At 45.1% G+C, this 17,851-nt stretch overlaps 1 protein-coding gene across 6 annotated transcripts in view; it reads left to right on the top strand.

The window, feature by feature from the left end:
• LOC138576134 (uncharacterized) overlaps positions 1-17,851 on the top strand; it is a 466,688-nt gene that overhangs the window by 56,928 nt on the left and 391,909 nt on the right. For all 6 annotated transcript variants that reach the window (XR_011303958.1, XR_011303959.1, XM_069649535.1 and 3 more), the window contains 2 exons: positions 1,703-1,789; positions 1,885-1,938. The gene's annotated coding sequence lies outside the window, so the exon portion shown is untranslated. The remainder of the gene's footprint in view (positions 1-1,702; positions 1,790-1,884; positions 1,939-17,851) is intronic.

Consider the following 17,851-nt stretch of genomic DNA (forward strand, 5'->3'; position numbering starts at 1 on the left):
GCTTTTGAGACTCTCCAATTTTTGAAGATAGGCACAGTGAAATAAAATGATTTGCATAGGCTCACACACTTTGGTTAAGCATTGAAGATGGGATTGTAACCCACATTGCAATTCATGCACTTGCCCGCATATCTTCTGAGTTCCTGTTGGTCGACATATTTAAGTTTTGGGTTTCAGGAATACATTCTGTTTATTGTAAAGTACACAAATCACTTGTAAAGGATCCAGGCGAATCTATGCATCCATAAAGAACCCTGTTTAGCCAAGTATCATTCCAACTTAATTTTACACATTCTGAATGGAATCCTAAAAGTTTCAGAAGGCAAGGCTGAAATATCTCTTTTAAACCACTTTTCTTTCAAATACAAAATGGAATACATTTTGTGATAGTCGCCCAAAAGTAATTGTTTGACACAACGTAAAGCTTCTTATAAGCATGGTGTTAAAGACATTTGAACATCAAGCTAAATTCAAACCCTTTCTGTCAAACGAGAAGCCATCATTGGTATAAACTAGGCTTTAAAGTGAAGTTTGTTTTGTTGCTGTCTGTCATTGCCCAGCAAGAAGTGCCATTTTTTGGTAGATAAATGGATTGGTTTGTGGGCTTTCAGGCTGTCTTCTATCACTCTTGAAAATGTTATACAACGAGGCAGGGAAGTGATGTGTTTTTTTATGTATTTCTTGCTCTACATCTGATGGTCACTGTATATCTTTGCTGCCCCGTGCCTTCCTTTGTGATTTTGTATGTTTCTATCTGGTTGCTTGTGGCTCTTTTGAGTGTTTCACTCAACATCTGATTATTTCTATTTATTTCAGTCCATGGTGCTGCCTCTGCTCTGCATTTGTTCATCTGTGTGGTAGCAGTTGTCATTCCTTTTTAGTTGCAGCTGTTAGTTGGTGCTATAAGTGTTGCATATAATCCAATACAATTGTCATCGGAAATGAAGATCGGGGAGAGAGAGATGAGAAGTTAGGAGCGACACATAGTAGATGACAGAGGGACTCCAATGAAGGAAAAAGCATGAGTGTACAATGGAATACTGAGAACAGAGCTCAAGAGACGGTAGAAGGAAGGATGCAGTATTAATAAACCTGTGGGATGGCATGTCATAGGAATGCATGCAAATTCTACAGGATATTTGGGAGAGGCACAGAAAAAGTGGGGAAACTGCAAGGTGGATGAGCGATGCAGAGATCTGAGCAGCAAAATGGTATTTGCACAGCTGAGCCAAGTACGAATGAAACCAAATGGTGTACTTTTCCGCCAGCACAGTGCTGATTACAATATGTATGTCTGCTTTGCTGTTATCCCAGCTTGATAGTGAGCCTCAATGTTCGGTGACATAAGCGACTTGGCAGCAGATGTTTTGGAGGTTGACTAGAGCAGCGTGGCTGCAGAGACCACTGAATACAATAGGGGGAGTTACTGTACTGTACGCATGACTACTGGCAATGCAGGTCTGTGTCCACCGTAGTTGTTCTGGTAGTCACCTCCTGCATCCTATTAGCTCCTCTTCCGTAATCCCTATGGCCCCCAAACAGTAAATGTGGACACCAGCCTCTCATCTGCCATGATGAACCCGTATAGCCAAGCCACTACTGGATGAAGTGCCATTGTCCTTTCAGCTTTGTTGGAAGATGTTTGTTAAGTATCATCACTATCATGGAATACAAACTAATGTATTCATTTTTGCCTCCACAGGTTCCAAATCCCAGGTTCCAAATCCCATATGTTTATTGACCATTAAAGAGATGGCAGAATTGCAAATTCAAGCTGCACCCAATCTAAGTACAATTTCTTTAACACTTTTCCTCACCTAAATTAATTAAATGTCCCATGCAGCTGCAGAGTGAAAAACATGTCTTTATTTGTGTTTCCTGTAGGTTAAATAGAAGACCAGCCAGCAAAGGACACTCTTGTTGACCCTCACATCTTTGGTATGTTTAAAATAATGTATCTTTACCCCTATAACATGGCCATTACAATTAAACTTGGATTTAGGTACTAAACTTAGCATCTCTTGTATTCCATCCATACAACCCCATGTAATTGTACCACTGTTCTGTGCACTGATAGACAGTCACACATCCACAGATTCACACATGCCAGGGCAGGAGAAGTAGATTGGTGCAATGGCATTGTTTTTGTGTCAGCATGTGCACTGTGTGGTTTGTGTACATTTATTTGTTCATGTCTGTGTCGTATTTGGTCATGTATGTATTATCTGTTTTTTTTAGATGTCAGTCTGTGTGTGTGTACATCTCTAGTACCATTCAAATGATTATTTGCTGGCATCATTGATATGATGTGGCATTATTAATGTGCTTGTACACAAGTGTTTCTAGGCACCAGAAGACAAGGGGGGAGGGGGGAGACAGAGAGGACAAGACAAACGATCCTACTAAGCCTTGTGTCTTTCGGATCGGGTAAGTGCGATGATAGAAGTGCAAGGGGAAGGAAATTGGGAAAGTGCAAGATGGAGGAAAATGGGGAAGTGTCATCAGGGCATCATGGCTCTGAGGAAGTGCAGCCAGGGTAGCGCAGCTCTAGGTAAGTGCAAGGAGGGAGGGGGGCTGTAGGGGTAACAGTTACAGCCCCTAAGTGCGTGGTAGGCCAGGAGGCAGTGCACAGAAGACTGGTCGTGGAGAAGCCTGGTACCCTTTGAGGCTCTGAGGGAACCAAGCAATCAGTCGGCGCAGCAGACAGGTAAGTTAGCAAGGGAGCAAGAGAGGGAAGGCAGAGGAGAAAAGGATGGCTTTGAGCTGCTTCTGGAACTTCAGGTGGTCCGGCTCAAGTTTGAGAGGGGCAGGGAGGCCTTTCCTGAGGGAGGCACCGGCAGAGGAGAGAGATCTAACCAACAATCTCTTCCTGAGAAGTGTCTGACCCTCAGAGTTAGTTAACAGAACCAAGAGCTCTAGAAGGAAGGTATTTCGGAAGATCGAGTTGGATATAGTGTGGGACCCGCCCCAAAAAGACTTGTGGACAATATAGATGGTCTTGAACCTGATCCTTGCAGCCACCTGTAGCCAGTGGAGAGATTCCAGGGCTGGAGAGATACGTTCCCTGGGCTTAAGGCCTAGGGTAAGTCTTACAGTCCTGTTCTGGATTAGTTACAGGGGGCAAAAAGTAAAGGTAGGCAGATTGAGAAAGAGGCTATTACAGTAGTCCAGCCTGGAGAGAACCAGGACTCTGGAGACAGTGAGCTTCTAGGGGAAGTTGAGGAAAGGTAGAATACCTCTGAGTAGGTGAAGCTGAAAGTGGGCCTTTTTGACAAGGTCCATGATGTGAGTAGAGAAGGAGAGAGTGGAGTCGAAGATGACGCCAAGTTTATTTGGCTCACAGGAAGGCAATGGTAGAGGGCCCAGGGAGGGCGGCTAGAGTGAGCGAGGGAAAGTGGGAGCAGGGGTCCCAATGAGAAGGATCTACGTCTTACTGGCATTAAGGCAAAGATTGTTGAAGGCGCACCAATCCTGAATCATGGATAGACAGTCAGGAATGAGTGAGGGAGGAGAGGAGGCTGAGGGACGCCTGAAAGAGAGCTGAGTGACATTTGCATAACACAAAGTTAGAAGAGGAGGTAGAGATTAGGTAGGCCCAGGTTCACACAGAGTCTGTTGATCAGGGTAGCGGGATTGACCGGGTCGAAAGGAAAGGTCAAGGAGGACGAGGACAGAGGGAGAGCTGGAATCGAGGTTAGAAAGCAGATCTTCAGGTATTCAGTAGCAATTTCTGTGCCTCTGGATGCTCTGAAGCCAGACTAATGGTTATGGAGGCAACCAACAGATTCAGTGTGGACGGTAAACTGGGAGATGGCCAGATTTTTCAGGAGTTTGCCCAAGAAAGGAGTGATTGAAATGGGTGATAGTTTGCCGGAGAGGTAGAATCGGCAGAAAGATTTTTTAGGAGGGGGTGCACAAGGGAGTGCTTGAGGAGAGAGGGGAAAGTTCAAGTGGCGAAAGAGTGATTACAGAAATCGGCCACGGCTGGAGCGAGGGTGGTAATGTGCTCCTTGATGGTTCTGGAGGAGCAGGGGCGCACCTATTTCAATGAGACTTTCATAGATCGGACTTGTCTAGAGACATCATCGGATGTTGTCAGAGCCAAGGAGGAAAAAGGAAGAGGAGAGGGAGCAGCGGCCGCCCAACGGGGGCCTGGGAGCGGTGGAGGAAAGCAAGGATAGGATGTCCTGAGTTTTAGTGGTGAAATGAGAAGCCAGAGCCATACAGAAGGCGTGGGAGGGAACAGGTGAGGCGGAGACTGCAGTAGGACTGGCCAGCTCCTTGCAGATTTTAATGACCTCATCTGTGGTGTTAGAGGCCGTAGAGATGCAGGCCTGGATATGGACCCTCTTCTTAGAAAGGACAGAGTCTGTATTGCCTTTGCAGCAGTCGGCTGGTCACTTTGTCAGAGAATGCACCCGAAGCCCTCAACTTCCTCTCGGCCACCCTGCACTTGTGTTTCAGGGTGGGGAGGTTGGAGTCGTACCAAGAGTTGCACGTGGAGGTAGGCTTCAGATGGATGCTCATGATTGGGCAAGGATGTCCACAGTGTTGGCAATAGAAAGATGCAGGTTAGAGAGGGCTGTGTCGGAGTGTGAGTCAGCCGCAGGAGTATGAGGAGCAGAGAAAGTAGTGGCAAAGGCGTCCACTGACACTTGATTGATGGGCTGAATGACCGAGAAGGAAGGTGACTGTGCTGAGGTAGGCTTTGCTTGAGGGGGAAGAAGTTTCAGGTGAGAGGAGAGCAGAAAGTGGTCAGTCTAAGAGAGAGGAGTAGTGAGAGGGTTAGAGAGGGCGATGTCTGAGGATATGAGAACATCCAATGTGTGTCCAGCAGAGTGTCGGACCAGAGGGAAGAATAGAAAGCGAGAGAGGATTAGATTCATTAATGTGGATGTTGAGGTCTCTGAGGAGGAGAAGTTGAGAGGTCGAGGCAACGAGGGACGAAGAGAGGTCAGTCTATTCTGAGAGGAAGAGGGTGACCTGGCCAGGTGGCCTGTAGATGGAGGCCACAGTCAGCGTGAGGTCAGGAGGGATAGAGAGCCTGCAGACTAGGCATTCAATGGAGGTGTAGGCTTCTGTAGGAATGACAGAAGCAGGCACCAATTCCAGAAAGATCAGGGCCACTCCACCTCTGTGCCGTTGGTTCTGGGCTTGGAGAGGGTCTTGTAGCCCTCAGGGAGGAGAGTGTCAAAACCTGTGACAGAGCTGGCCATGAACCATGTCTCAGTGAGAGCGAGGGCATCCAGGTCAAGGTTTAGAGGAGGTGGCAGTTGTCAAAGGAATGTTTACCACCAGAGGAAGAGTTGAGAGTAGCGACGTAGAGCAGGTTGCCACATTTGAAAGACTTCCGGCGTGGGGTGCAGGAGTGGGGTACTCCCAGGAGAGGCAGTAGAAGAGTCAGAGAGTGGGTAGAGGCAATAGACGGAGGTGGCATATGGGCCAGAGATGTGTTTGGAGAGGCAGGAGAAGGGAGGAAGTTGATAAGACGTGGGAAGCGCCTATCAAGAAGGAGATTGGGCTGAGAACCCTGGACCATGATGATACCATTTAGATAGACATTGAAAATGATCTTGGAGGATTGGAAGAGGGCCAGTAGGACCTCCCACTGGGCGCCACTATTAATTGGAGAGAAGGAGAAAGGAGAGAGAGAACAAGAGACCATATGAGGTTTCCATAAGTCTGGAGCGGGAACGACAAAGAGGATGTCGGTGAGTCTGTCTGGAGGAAGCGCTGATGTGGCTATCGGCTATAGGGAGGCCTGGGTTGGAGACCAGGATATTCCTCTGAACATTTTCCTTCCAGACTTAGAGAAAGGGATGGGATAGGATAGGAGATGGAGTAGCAGTTTGAGCAGATTAGAGAGAGATTGAGAGCACCATATAGCGTGCAAGGAGGAAAGAAGGGAGAGTAAGGGAGGAAAGGAAGCACAGCCCACAGCTGCGCACCACAGGAAGCACCAGGTTTCACACAGAAGGAGGTACACAGGAACCAACACACAGGCAACACACCACAGGGGAACGCAGGAGCAGTGTGGATGGAGTACAGGGGCCGGGCAGCGCACTGCAAAAACATCCAGATTCGACTTTCCTTGAAAGAGGGGAAAATACCTAGTTTCAACATAAACAGCAATGGTAATAATGGTAATTGGTGATAATGTTGCTTACTTGGTATTTGTGTCAGGCTGTGCCAATGAAGCTACAGTTTGGTGTGGCACCAGGAACAAACAGTGTGAGGACAACAGCACAATGTGTGGCCCGAGCCTTGCACAAAGTTTACCATGGCAACTGGTGAAGATGTGTATATGCGCATGGGTCACATGTAATGTAACAAAGAGTGGGGGAGGGAATGTGCACCAGGTAGTCCAATGTTAGCAGCAGAATATGTATTTTGCATTGTGGAAAGTGCAAAGCTTTGAACCATATGAAAAATGTTGGCATCATGGACAAGATTGACTGTTTCGTTCTGTTTTGTCCTTCTCAAATTTAATGCAGGAAGTGAACTTGCTGGGAGCTATTTATTTCATGCTTGTATAGCCCAGTTAGCTTGACACCAAGCAATACTAGGAGCTACATTTGCCATAAAAATATACCTATGTGAAAATGACCCATTTTGGAATGTGTATAAAGGAGCATTATGACACGTATAAGACATTTAAAAGTATAATGCAGCATATTAATAAACATTGTGCATAGCTTAAAATAAACTTTCCACAAATCAATCACACCATAATAAAAAGAAAAAAACATTATCAAGCACAATTCCAATCACATTAACATTACAATGAGGCATATATAATCGACAATAGTTTGGATCTCAAATGAATATTACATTTGTGGCAAGCCACATACTAGCTGCTAGTTCTCCAGATATGTTTCCTGTATACTAGGTGACGCCAGATACCTTGGAGCTGCTCCTGCCCATAAGATATTTATTTTGATTAGTAGGACCATGTCCCCACGCACAATCTCATCAGAGGTCGAAGTGGGCGGGAGCGGTCGGGAGTGGTGCTCCCATACTTTTTATTTTTAACTTTCATAGTTCCTATACTTTTATTTTAAAAAGAAACCGTTCTGGAAAGATTTCGTTTTAAAATAAAAGTGTAGGAAGAAGTTGAAGCTTGCACTTCAGTGCACTGCACTCCACATTCCCATAAATAGCAGGTGTGCTTGTTTGGGTGTTTGGATTGTGTGTGGGAGGGAGCGCAGGGATGGGGTTTGTTGGAAGCGGGGCAGAACAGCATGGAACATAGGTCCACTACTTCTTTTCGTACACTTCGACCACTGCATCTCATAAACTCATTGCAGGTAAAGATAGATGACTTGAGTTACAAGCCAGTTTGCCTTTAACCCAGTCTGTGTTCCGAGAGTTACTTCTATGCCATTCCATCTTCACTGTAAGAGGGCTCGACAACTGCTAGTGTAAGGATGGGTTATTGGAAATAGATGAAATATAGTTGCCTGCCAGGATTTTCACCTACTGCGTTTTACAAGCATGAGTTGGTTTTCTGGAAATCTGATTAGGTCCGAGGGAACAGCAGCACCACACTGACCTATGTTGGGGATGGATTTTAATGCTAACCAGGATTGGTAATAAATAAATCCTCTTTAGGTTGGGATGGCTGTTCGAATTTGGGTATGCGTTTATTGGTAGTCGATTAAAAGTACAGTTTACACATCTTTCAATGAAGAATGTTTAATTTCTTGAAATGAAGGGGCTAAGGTGAGTTTGTTCGAAGGATTAGATGTTTTTAGACGTCACAGGCATGCAAAGCAGTAATAAACAGCTATTGTAATACAAGGCTGCTCAATGTCTGACAATTCATAGGCATTTAGGCTTAGCGATGTAAAAACCACCACTGTCCCAAATTGTGACATTTTTAGACCAGCATTTAAAGCTTATTCTTGTGTGTGCCCTCCGTGTGCAATTCTCTCTCACCTCCAGCTTGGGATTCTCTGTTCTTCCTTCACTCCCTTAGATCCCAAGCCAAGTAAATATCTGTCTCTAAGCAGTCTCACCCTATTCTAATGGCCATCTTCCTCCTTTCTTTGAATCAGAGTCACTGTGGAGGCGCTCGCTACAAGCGGTCTGCCTCTCACTGCTAATGGTTTACCTAATTTCTTACAATCTGCCATGGAGGAGGCGCTCGCTATAAGCGGTCTGCCACTCTGTGCTAATGGTTGTCTTTCTCTCTCTCTGCCTTTTTTCTATGTCTCAATTTTTCTCTTTCTCCCTCTCTTTTTCTTCCTGCCTTTTCATTATAAGCAATAAGTCACAATTAGCTAATTGTCCTCGTTTTGCTTTTTTAAAATTTGAGTTATGCATGTCTATGTGGTCATTCACACTATGTTAATTTCATACCAACATTCTCAAGGGGGATACAGGGTTTCACAAAGAGGCTAAGGGAGCCATAAATCCATGATAAGGGCACAGAGAAGTAAGACCTTCACAATGGGGAGTCAAACTTCACAAAGTGGATATAGGGAACACATTGGGCCTCATTACACGGAGGGCGGTAAGGGTTAACGGTCACCGTTAATGGCAACGGTGACCGTTAACCCTTACCGCCGTACTACGAGGTCCCTTTGCGGGTTGGAGGATTTAACGCCTGCTTCTTGCAGGCGTTAAAATCCAACCCGCTAAGGGACCTCGGAGCTAATTACGGCACCGCAAAATTGCGGTGCCGTAATTAGCGCCTACCCCAGTCCCATAGAGCCCTATGGGGCAGAAATGGGAATGGGAATGGGGAAGGGCAATGGCGGAAAGGGGATTTACCGCCCCTCCAACCTTGGAATGGGGCGGTAAATCCCCTTTCCGCCAAGGCGGTGCCGGTATTTTACCGGCATGAGCCATGGCGCTAATAGCGCCATGGCTCACCGCCTACCGTGTAATGAGGCCCATTGTTGTCGACACCTGGTTCTGAAGGAGTAAGTGATATGTCTCAATAAACTGGAGAATTAGCAGACTTTGGGCCTCATTACGAGGCTGGTGATAAGGGGTTAACGGCGCTGGTAAGGATGCCGGTGCCGTTAACCCCTTACCGCCGCATTACGAGGTCCCTTAGTGGGTCCCACTAAGGCCAGCTGGTAAAACCAGCCGTGCTTAGCGGGAGCCATTAAGGGACCAGGGAGCTAATAACAGGCCCGTTATTAGCTCCCTCTCCATTCCCATTGAACCCTATGGGGGATCGAATGGGAATGGGGATGGGTATTTTGAATGGGGATTTACCGGGTCCTCCAAGGTTGGAATGACCCGGTAAGTCCCCATTCAAGGAACCCGGACCCGGACACGAGTTTGGAGGCAGCCATGGCGCTAATAGCACATGGCTACCTCCAAACTCGTAATGACCCCCATTCTGTTTAAGTGCCCCACTTGACAAAACTCTGATCCTGGCCAAATCACTATCTCTAATGCCTTTTATGCCCCAAATGATGTTGCTTTCCAACAGGAAATATTCTTCAGAAAACTATTGAATACTCTCTACACTTTAAGACTCAAGATGAAATGTTTAGTTATTTTTGCTTTGTAAGTGGTTAGTATTACTATTTTATGAACTCTGTCAAGTAATCAGTGACTGATGTAGAAGCTAAAATGATGATATTGGTGCTGTAGCAGGGAATTGGGAGAGCAGATGCGTCTAACTGCCCATAGGTTTGTTTCTATATTTCTAATGACCACATTCAACATGTCCTAATACCTGGAAGGCTTAATTTGTACAACTACTTGACCACAGTCACACACATTGTAATTGCCGTTATTCAGTTTTAAATGCATGTGCCTTTGTAAGTTGCTTGGGTTTTAGTCAGATTTCCCTACTCCAATCAAAGGATGTGAAATCATGTTGGATACTGTCTGGGATTAGAATTGTGATTTTGATGAAACCTTTGGTGAGAGCTGGTGCTTTGCAGGGTTGAGGTACACACCAGTATTTTAGCAGGCTTGGAGAAGCATATGCTGGACTTCTCTAAATATAGGACCTTGTTTTTCAAAATGCTTTTGTTATGGGTTTCCAATATAGCATACATTAGCTTCACCTATAGTTCTCTTCTATGTGCTGTAGTACCTCATCTGGCTTCATCAGTGTTTTCTTTATTAAATTTTCCAGTGGCCACTATATGCCTAATGGTCAACATACAACAGTTTCTTTAACTTTAAAACCCACTAACCTATTGGTTCACATGGCTGTAAACATGATTTGTAGCTGTTGCTTACATTAATTTGCCCTCTGAAAGTTTTTTTTTTTGGTGCTCTGGCACACTGAGGACATTTATAACATTTGAGCGACTGGTGAATTTAGATTAAAGAAAGACCAGTAAAGAGCATAACTGAAGGATTAACCAACAATTCATAAGACATGTAGGTGATGTAGGTGTGGTGTAACAAGAGTCTAGTGTCGTAGATAAAACATTTACTGGTTACAATTGCAGGGGTTGAAATTAGGATTTCTTGACCAGGAGCAAAATTCAGATCCTGTGTATCAGGCATCACCAATTAGGCAGGAGCTACACTATTGGAACCAGGAGCAAGTGCATAGAGCACATCAAAGGTAACCTTTTGCGTAAGATGCAAACTCTACTTTTTGTCCATTCATCCATTATCCAATATGCTTTAAATGCCTCTTAAGTGTGTCCATGATTCTCTTTTATACACATACCCAAACCTACCCAGTTAATATTACACAACTGTGTTTGTATAGCACCACTTCCCTGGTAGCTCTTGGTTGTTTCGCCGTAACCAGGCTCTCCTAGGCTATAACCAGGAGCTAAATGGCTCCTAGCAATTCCAAACTCTGCTATTGTTTTGCATGTTTTTGCATCGATCTACATCTTCATCTTCATCTTCATCTGCAGTGCAATGTTGGAATGCAATCACATGGTGGAGAGGCTTTAAATATTTGTATACTCTTTTTTTTTTTTTAGCCAGTGATGCACAATTTTGTTTTCTTCAAATCATATGTAGCTTTTCTAAGTCACTGCAGAGAGGGGAGAACTACTGCAGTAGATTCCAGGTCTGTATTTATGAGGTTTTGTTAATAAACTCCTAAAACACAACCTTTAAAACATTGCGTTTTAAGGGCTATACAACATTACTATTTAATAAAGTGAAAGTACACTCAAAAAACTGAACTGAACAGTATTTGCAAAGGTTTACAAACGTAAATTCTGTAAACCAAATGTTTACTAATAATGACGCCTTTGAAGTGTACACTAGGTTTACAAATAATAGTAAATGTTGTAAACCAAATGTTTACTAATGTTGACAAATATGAGGTGTACACTAGGTTTGCAAAGGTTTACAAATAATGTTCAATTGTGCATGAAACATTAAGTATACGTTAGGTTTACAAAGTATTCATGATTTGTAAGCCATTGCAAACTTAGGGTTTACAAATCTCTGAACATTAAGTCCAAATGGACTTGCATAACTACAAGGTTTACTTATGTGTAAACGCAATGTAAACCAAAGGTTTACAAAAAGGTTTACAACACTTGTAAACCATTGCAAACTTATAGTTTGCATAGGTTTGCATGCAGTTTACCAAATTTGTAAACCATGATTTTCATGTTTCAGGTGGTGATGGTGGAGCTGGCCTAGATGGGTGGATAACAGGCAGTGTGTATGCAGCATCTGGCAATTAAACTCAGGTGGGTATGGGTCGAAGGCCTTCTTCTGTCAAGTGTGATGAAATGATGGAATTCGCCTCTTCTTCCGAAGGGGGAGCCCTCCCTTGTGAGACTAGGGAGGTGAGCCTACTCTGCAACACCCTCCTTAGGGGTCGAGGCACGTGGGATCTCACTGGGAGAGACTCCCTCTTAGGGGACAAGGAATCGCCATCCTCTGAGGAACTCCTGAAACCATTACACATAATGGCATACATGGGACTCTCTAAAATATCAAGGACTTATAAGTCACAAGCATTGGGTGAAGAAAAAAACAATCTATACCATTATCAAGAAGAAAGAAAATGTATCCCTTAAAATCCAAGTCTCCAATCAACTAAGACGAGTGCATTGAATAGCAAGTACATACCGAACAACATAGAGAAAGAGTCACACATATGCAGATAAGGCAAGGACCCTTCCTGAGTAACTCCTGAAGGAGGCAGAGAAGAAGCGAGTCGCGGAGCCCACAACATTCAAGACTATGCTGGAAGAAAAGGGGACATGCCAGAAACACAGCGTATACCAGATGCAGGAAGCAGAGAGGGCTGGAGCCCAAAACAAGGTGGTGGCATGACCATGACTTATATGTGATGGGCAGGCGGCCCTCAAACCAACACTGATACCATCCGAAGAACGAAGCAGCAATCAACTTGGTTACCTAAAGAAATACCAGGACACTGTGGAAATGAGAGAGAATCCCAGGAAGAGGACACCGGCGACAGTGAGCTGTTGGCAACAAGGAGCGAGAGAGAATCTCACATACAGACGCAGAGGCCGGAGATGTTCCCCCACGTTATTGAAGGTAATGGGAAGGAGGGCAAGACCGGGATGCCAAAAGAGAATCGTTATACAGGTCAAGAAACTTTATGCATTGAAGTTCCAGCGAGGGAGAGAAAGCTACCACAGATATCAGTTCCCTGGGAAAAGGGGAAAGTACTCAAACCTTCAACGCAGAATGAAAGGAACATAACAGAAAGAAAACCTTATATAAGAAAGAGGAGCATTGAAGTCCCTGAGAGTGAGAGAAAGCAACCCTGAATATCACTACCCTCGGAAAAGGGGAAAGTACTCAAGCCATCAACACAGAAAGAAGGGAACATAAGAGAATGAGAATGTTATGAATGGAAGTACAGAGAGACCACAAAAGTGAACAATATACAAGAAAGAGAATTTCAGAGTAAGGTGGACCACAATTGTCTAGAAAGCGAGAACTACAAAATAAATTGTACATCGCCAGGTTGTTCTGAGTCCTTTACAAAGCTTCAAAGAATATATAAAACATCAAAGGAAGATATTCTACAGGTAGGGGATAAAATCTAATAATCTCATGGTAGAGCTGCATGAACTGATATAGCTAGTAACTAGAGACTATCTAAAGATGACCTATTAACAAGAAACCTAGAGACCGATACAAGAAGTATCCTCAGGAGAAGGGAGTCATTCGCCTGACCTCAGTTTTATTTAGAATAGTGGTAGGGCCATTTAGATTAGTTTTGTACAGCGGGCGTAATCTTTTGGACATTCACGGATGACTGATGAGCACTCTAGTCAGATATATAGGTAGGAAACATCCCTTAGCGATAGGGAAAGATAGGCATTATTTTTATTTGCCAGTGAGACAGCTCAGTGGGTACATCGCCTGCTGTGATCTATGTGTGATCTGCAGGTTTCAGGCTTGAATCCTGCCGAGGCCAACTTAGCCTTTCATCCTTCCGAGGTTGGTAAATGAGTACCAACTTCGGGTGGGATGATAAACGTATGTAAATATGTTCTATGTACAGCGCTCTGGCAAATGTGCTATATAAATAACTTATCATCATTATTTATTTAATAAAACATTTGGAACATGTCCTCAGAGTGTCCACATCCTTCTTCTGATCCTCCACACAAGGTTATCTTGAAATTGGTATCCAGCACTCTTACCAGTCTTAACTGCATTAGTCAACCCAGGAAGTTGATAGATCACCACACTACTATGGGCTATTAGCTTGAGGGAACTGTTTGGGATACTCCAAGAACTGGAGGACCCTTGCCCTATTACATCGCAGGTCACACAGGATTCTAAATGGTGTCTAACCATCCAAGACTCCATGATAAAGAAATTAAAGAAATCCAAAAGGACATCTCAATGAAATCCAGACCAGATCAGGGATCTTGCTTAACCTCCTCACATCCCAGCACTTGCGTGGACCAATCCGGAATTTGATTTTCAGCTTAAAAGTGAGCGCAACATCTGGCTAATGTGTTAAGGCAACTAAAACCTGTAAATTGTAAGGGGGATGTTTGCCTTGCCCTGACTATTAAGGAGTGTGCCCCACAACTTGTTCCAGTGATTAGGACGTTTATAAATGCTTCATTCGGGGAATGCACTGTCCCTGCTAACATCAAAAAGGCCTTAATTTCACCACTGACAAAAAAAAAACACCCTTGACGCAAATGTGCCAGGGAACTACCGGCCAATCACAAAAGTCCCCTATCTACTCAAGGTTCTAGATAAAGTAGTAAAACAATAAATTGAAGAGTTCCTATGTAAATATAACATCTTGGGACATAAACAACCTGGCTTTCGCCGTGCCCATAATAGACAGTCTACTCTCCTGGATCTCAAATCCAACATCTTTAACATGTTTAATAAGGGGAGCACAGCCTTGTTGGTGCTGCTGGACCTGTCGCCAGCATTTTATCTTGTTGATCATTCTATTCTTGCGGACATACTCTGCAGTACAGCGCACTTCGCAGTCTCAGCAAAGCATGCTGGGTACGTTCATTCTTATCGGAACCAGGGCCAGCGTTTTCTCTCAAGAGTCTACTGCAGAGGCGTTTCTCGTCTCTTGAGGTGTGCCTCAGAGTTCTTGCATGTCACCCACTATATTTAACATCTTTACACTTCCATTATTCGAGCAACTCGATGCTGCCGGCAAAATTTATGAAAAGTATGCTGATGACACGCAGTGCCTTGTGCCACTGTTGGGCGATTACGATGCAGACTCCTTTTCCCATAATCACACCTATAGCCTAATCCAATCTTGGATGCTGGCAAATAAGTTAGCACTCAATGATTCCAAGACGGAAATCATGGTTGTTGGCACAACACCCCAGCTTTGCATACTGGACCAAGAATACCAGCATTTTGACATTACTAGCTGCTTAATTAAAACTCAATCCAAAGTAAAAACATTGTGAGTCACCCTGGACCAGAATCTAGCCATGAAGGCACAGGTGAACAGTCTGGTTGCGGGTACCTTTTATCACCTGAAACTGTTGGCACAAGTACGGCTGTTCATTGAATGCCAACAACTATGCCTTGGTCGCACGTGCCATCATTGGGGCAAAACTGGATTACTCTGCCAGCCTCTTGATAGGCATCACTTAAGGGGATGTATCTCAGCTCCAGGTTATCCAGAATAATGAGGTCTGCATAGTGGAGAGACTGCTCTGAACAGACCATGGGCCTCATTACACGGTAGGCGGTAAGGGTTTACCGGTACCAGTATTTTACCGGTACCGATAAATCCTTACCGCCTTACTACGAGGTCCCTTTGCGGGTTGGGGAATTTAACGCCTGCTTTTTGCAGGTGTTAAAAACCAACCCGCAAAGGGACCCAGGGAGTTAATTACGGTACCGCAATTTGCGGTGCCGTAATTAGCGCCTTCACCATTCCCATTATGCCCTATGGGGCAAAAATGGGAATGGGGAAGGGCAATGGTGGAAGGGGGACTTACCGCCCCTCCAACCTTGGAATGGGGCGGTAATTCCCCTTTCCACCAAGGCGGTGCCGGTATTTTACCGGCATGAACCATGGCGCTAATTGCGCCATGGTTCACCACCTACCGTGTAATGAGGCCCCATGTGTCAGCGGCATGCAGAGCTCTACATTGGCTCCCTGTGCGCAATCGCCTTCCGTTTCAGGCACATTGCATCTCCATCGTTGTATTAATGGCCAAGAGCCTAGGTACTTGACTAAATGCCTTACTTGGCTCCCAGCGCATAGAACACTACGGTCGAACAACACCTGCTTTCCGGCAACTCCACGAGCCAAGCTCTCCTGTGTTGCGCGGGGGTCTTTTCCACACACGGATCCTGTACTATGGAATGCCCTTCCCCCGGATTTGTGAGCCTGTTCGTCTTTACCGGATTTTTGAAAACCAGACTGTTTTGCTGACTTTTTACTTTCTGCTCTGATCTGATATAGACTTCTGTTTCCCCTCTTCCTGTTCATTGTTGTTTTGTCATGTGAAGTACCCCTATGCCTGCTTCAGGACCCCCATTTGCAAGAGGTCAAAGCTGAGAAGCTTGCTAGGGGAAGAAGGTTTACCTTTCATGCTTCTGTCCTCATGTGAGTGGTGTGGCGATTCTGGGGCGACTCTGCCTGTCACGTGTCTCCCAGCAGCCCATGATGCTGAGAGTGAATAGTTTAATTTCAAAAAAAGGGTCAAGGCAGTTGCATTCTGTGCTGCAATGTTTACACCGAACACGTGACGATCCCAAATTATTCCCTAAAGTGTTGCAACATCTCCAGAGGCACAGGGCGCTTGTTCATCTTGGGGGGAGGCTTCAGTGAGATTCTCGATCCCATCCTGGACAGATCCTCAGGCAGAAACCAGAGGGTGCATCCGAGTAGCGCAGCAAGAGCTTTGAAAAATCGGGTGAAGGCGCACGATCTATTAGACATCTGGAGGTTGCACTTTCCATCCGAAAGGGAGTACACATTTTGCTCAGCTGTGCACAATACAGACAATTGTCTATATTCTTTTGTTTTTAATCAAACTTTATCCAATTTTCAATATAAAACATATGTGCTATCATGATCAATGCATTGTTGAACGTGTGGCAGTTATTGTCGTACATAACACTTAAATCAGTTAACATAACATTAGAGCATTGGAGCAATCCCCTTGTTCATATCGGCTGCAGTACTTTGCGATTGTTCGTTGTCCCACCTCTGTTGGGGGGCGGGATGTGGTTACCATCTGCTGAATTGCTGTGGCTCTAGTGGTGGCTTCGCCTGCCCCTCCCATCCCCAATCCGTGATGGGGTCTGTTTCTTTTGTTGCCAGGTTTGGAGTTGTTCGTTCCCATCCTTATGTCGGCCCGCAGCCCTACCCCTTCTTCCCATCAGACCCGGGGCTTACGACTGATTGTCTTGGATTTCAGTGGAGCCTGGGGTGATGTGGTGGTCCTTGGGGGTGCCGGTCCGGGCTTGGATTAAGTGCAGCATGTTTAAGTGTAGGCTTCTAGCAGTTCTCCGTAGCGATGGCCTTTGGCAGGGTTGGCGGTCATTATAATCTGTGGCACGCCGCAAGTTCCAGTCTGCACATTTTGGCTAGTGATTTGGACCATTCGGCCGATGGCGGAAGTCGTTTCGAGTTCCAGTGTATAATTAGGAGCTTTCTCGCCGAGAACATAATGAGAGAGATAATTTTTCTGGTCAGAGGATATTGGTGCCAGTCTGTGTCCTCATCTCCTAGAATCAGTGATAGCTTTGAGAAAGGGACAGCAGCTCCCTCGATGTTGTTTACTGTTTGGTGCACTTGTCTCCAGTATGTGCTTATGCCTGGGCATGACCAGAGAGTGTGGCCCAGGGTCCCGGTTTCGTGGCAGTCTCTCCAGCATTGGTTTTTGGGAAGGATGCCCATTTTGTTCAGCTTATCAGGGGTGTAATATAGCCGTTGGATGATTCTGAACTGGATGTCTCTGTTTCTGAGATTGAGAGAGACTGTTGGGATCGTCGCGAAGCTTCTTTGTATATCCGGCGCAGATATCTGATCACCCAGATCTTTAGACCAGGATGCCGCTAGCGCGGTCAGTCTATTTGCGTTGTTGGGGATGGCCATCACGCAGAAGGTGCGGATGTGTGGAAAGACCTCTGTGTTGTGGTCAATAGACGTTATTCTGATGTCAAATGGGGTACCTGAGAATTGAGAAAACAATAGCCTTGGTTATATTCTCATATCAGATCATGGCCCCTTGATCTTGCCTTTAGTCACTCCCTGACCAGTACCTTCACCCAGCACCTCTGCAGTACTTTCCCATGTAATGACAAGACCATGGATCAAGGCTGTTAAGAGGTTTTGAATTTCATTGAGAGAAACTGGACAGTGACTTCACATTTTTGGAGGCTTCAAAGTGCTACATGCATGGATTCCTGATGTCCCCGATGAGCCAGAAGAGAAAGGAGAAACGGCGGG

The sequence above is a fragment of the Ambystoma mexicanum genome, chromosome 1p, assembly GCF_040938575.1.
Source record: "Ambystoma mexicanum isolate Mex_15411 chromosome 1p, UKY_AmexF1_1, whole genome shotgun sequence".
NCBI classification, from domain to species: Eukaryota; Metazoa; Chordata; class Amphibia; order Caudata; family Ambystomatidae; genus Ambystoma; species Ambystoma mexicanum.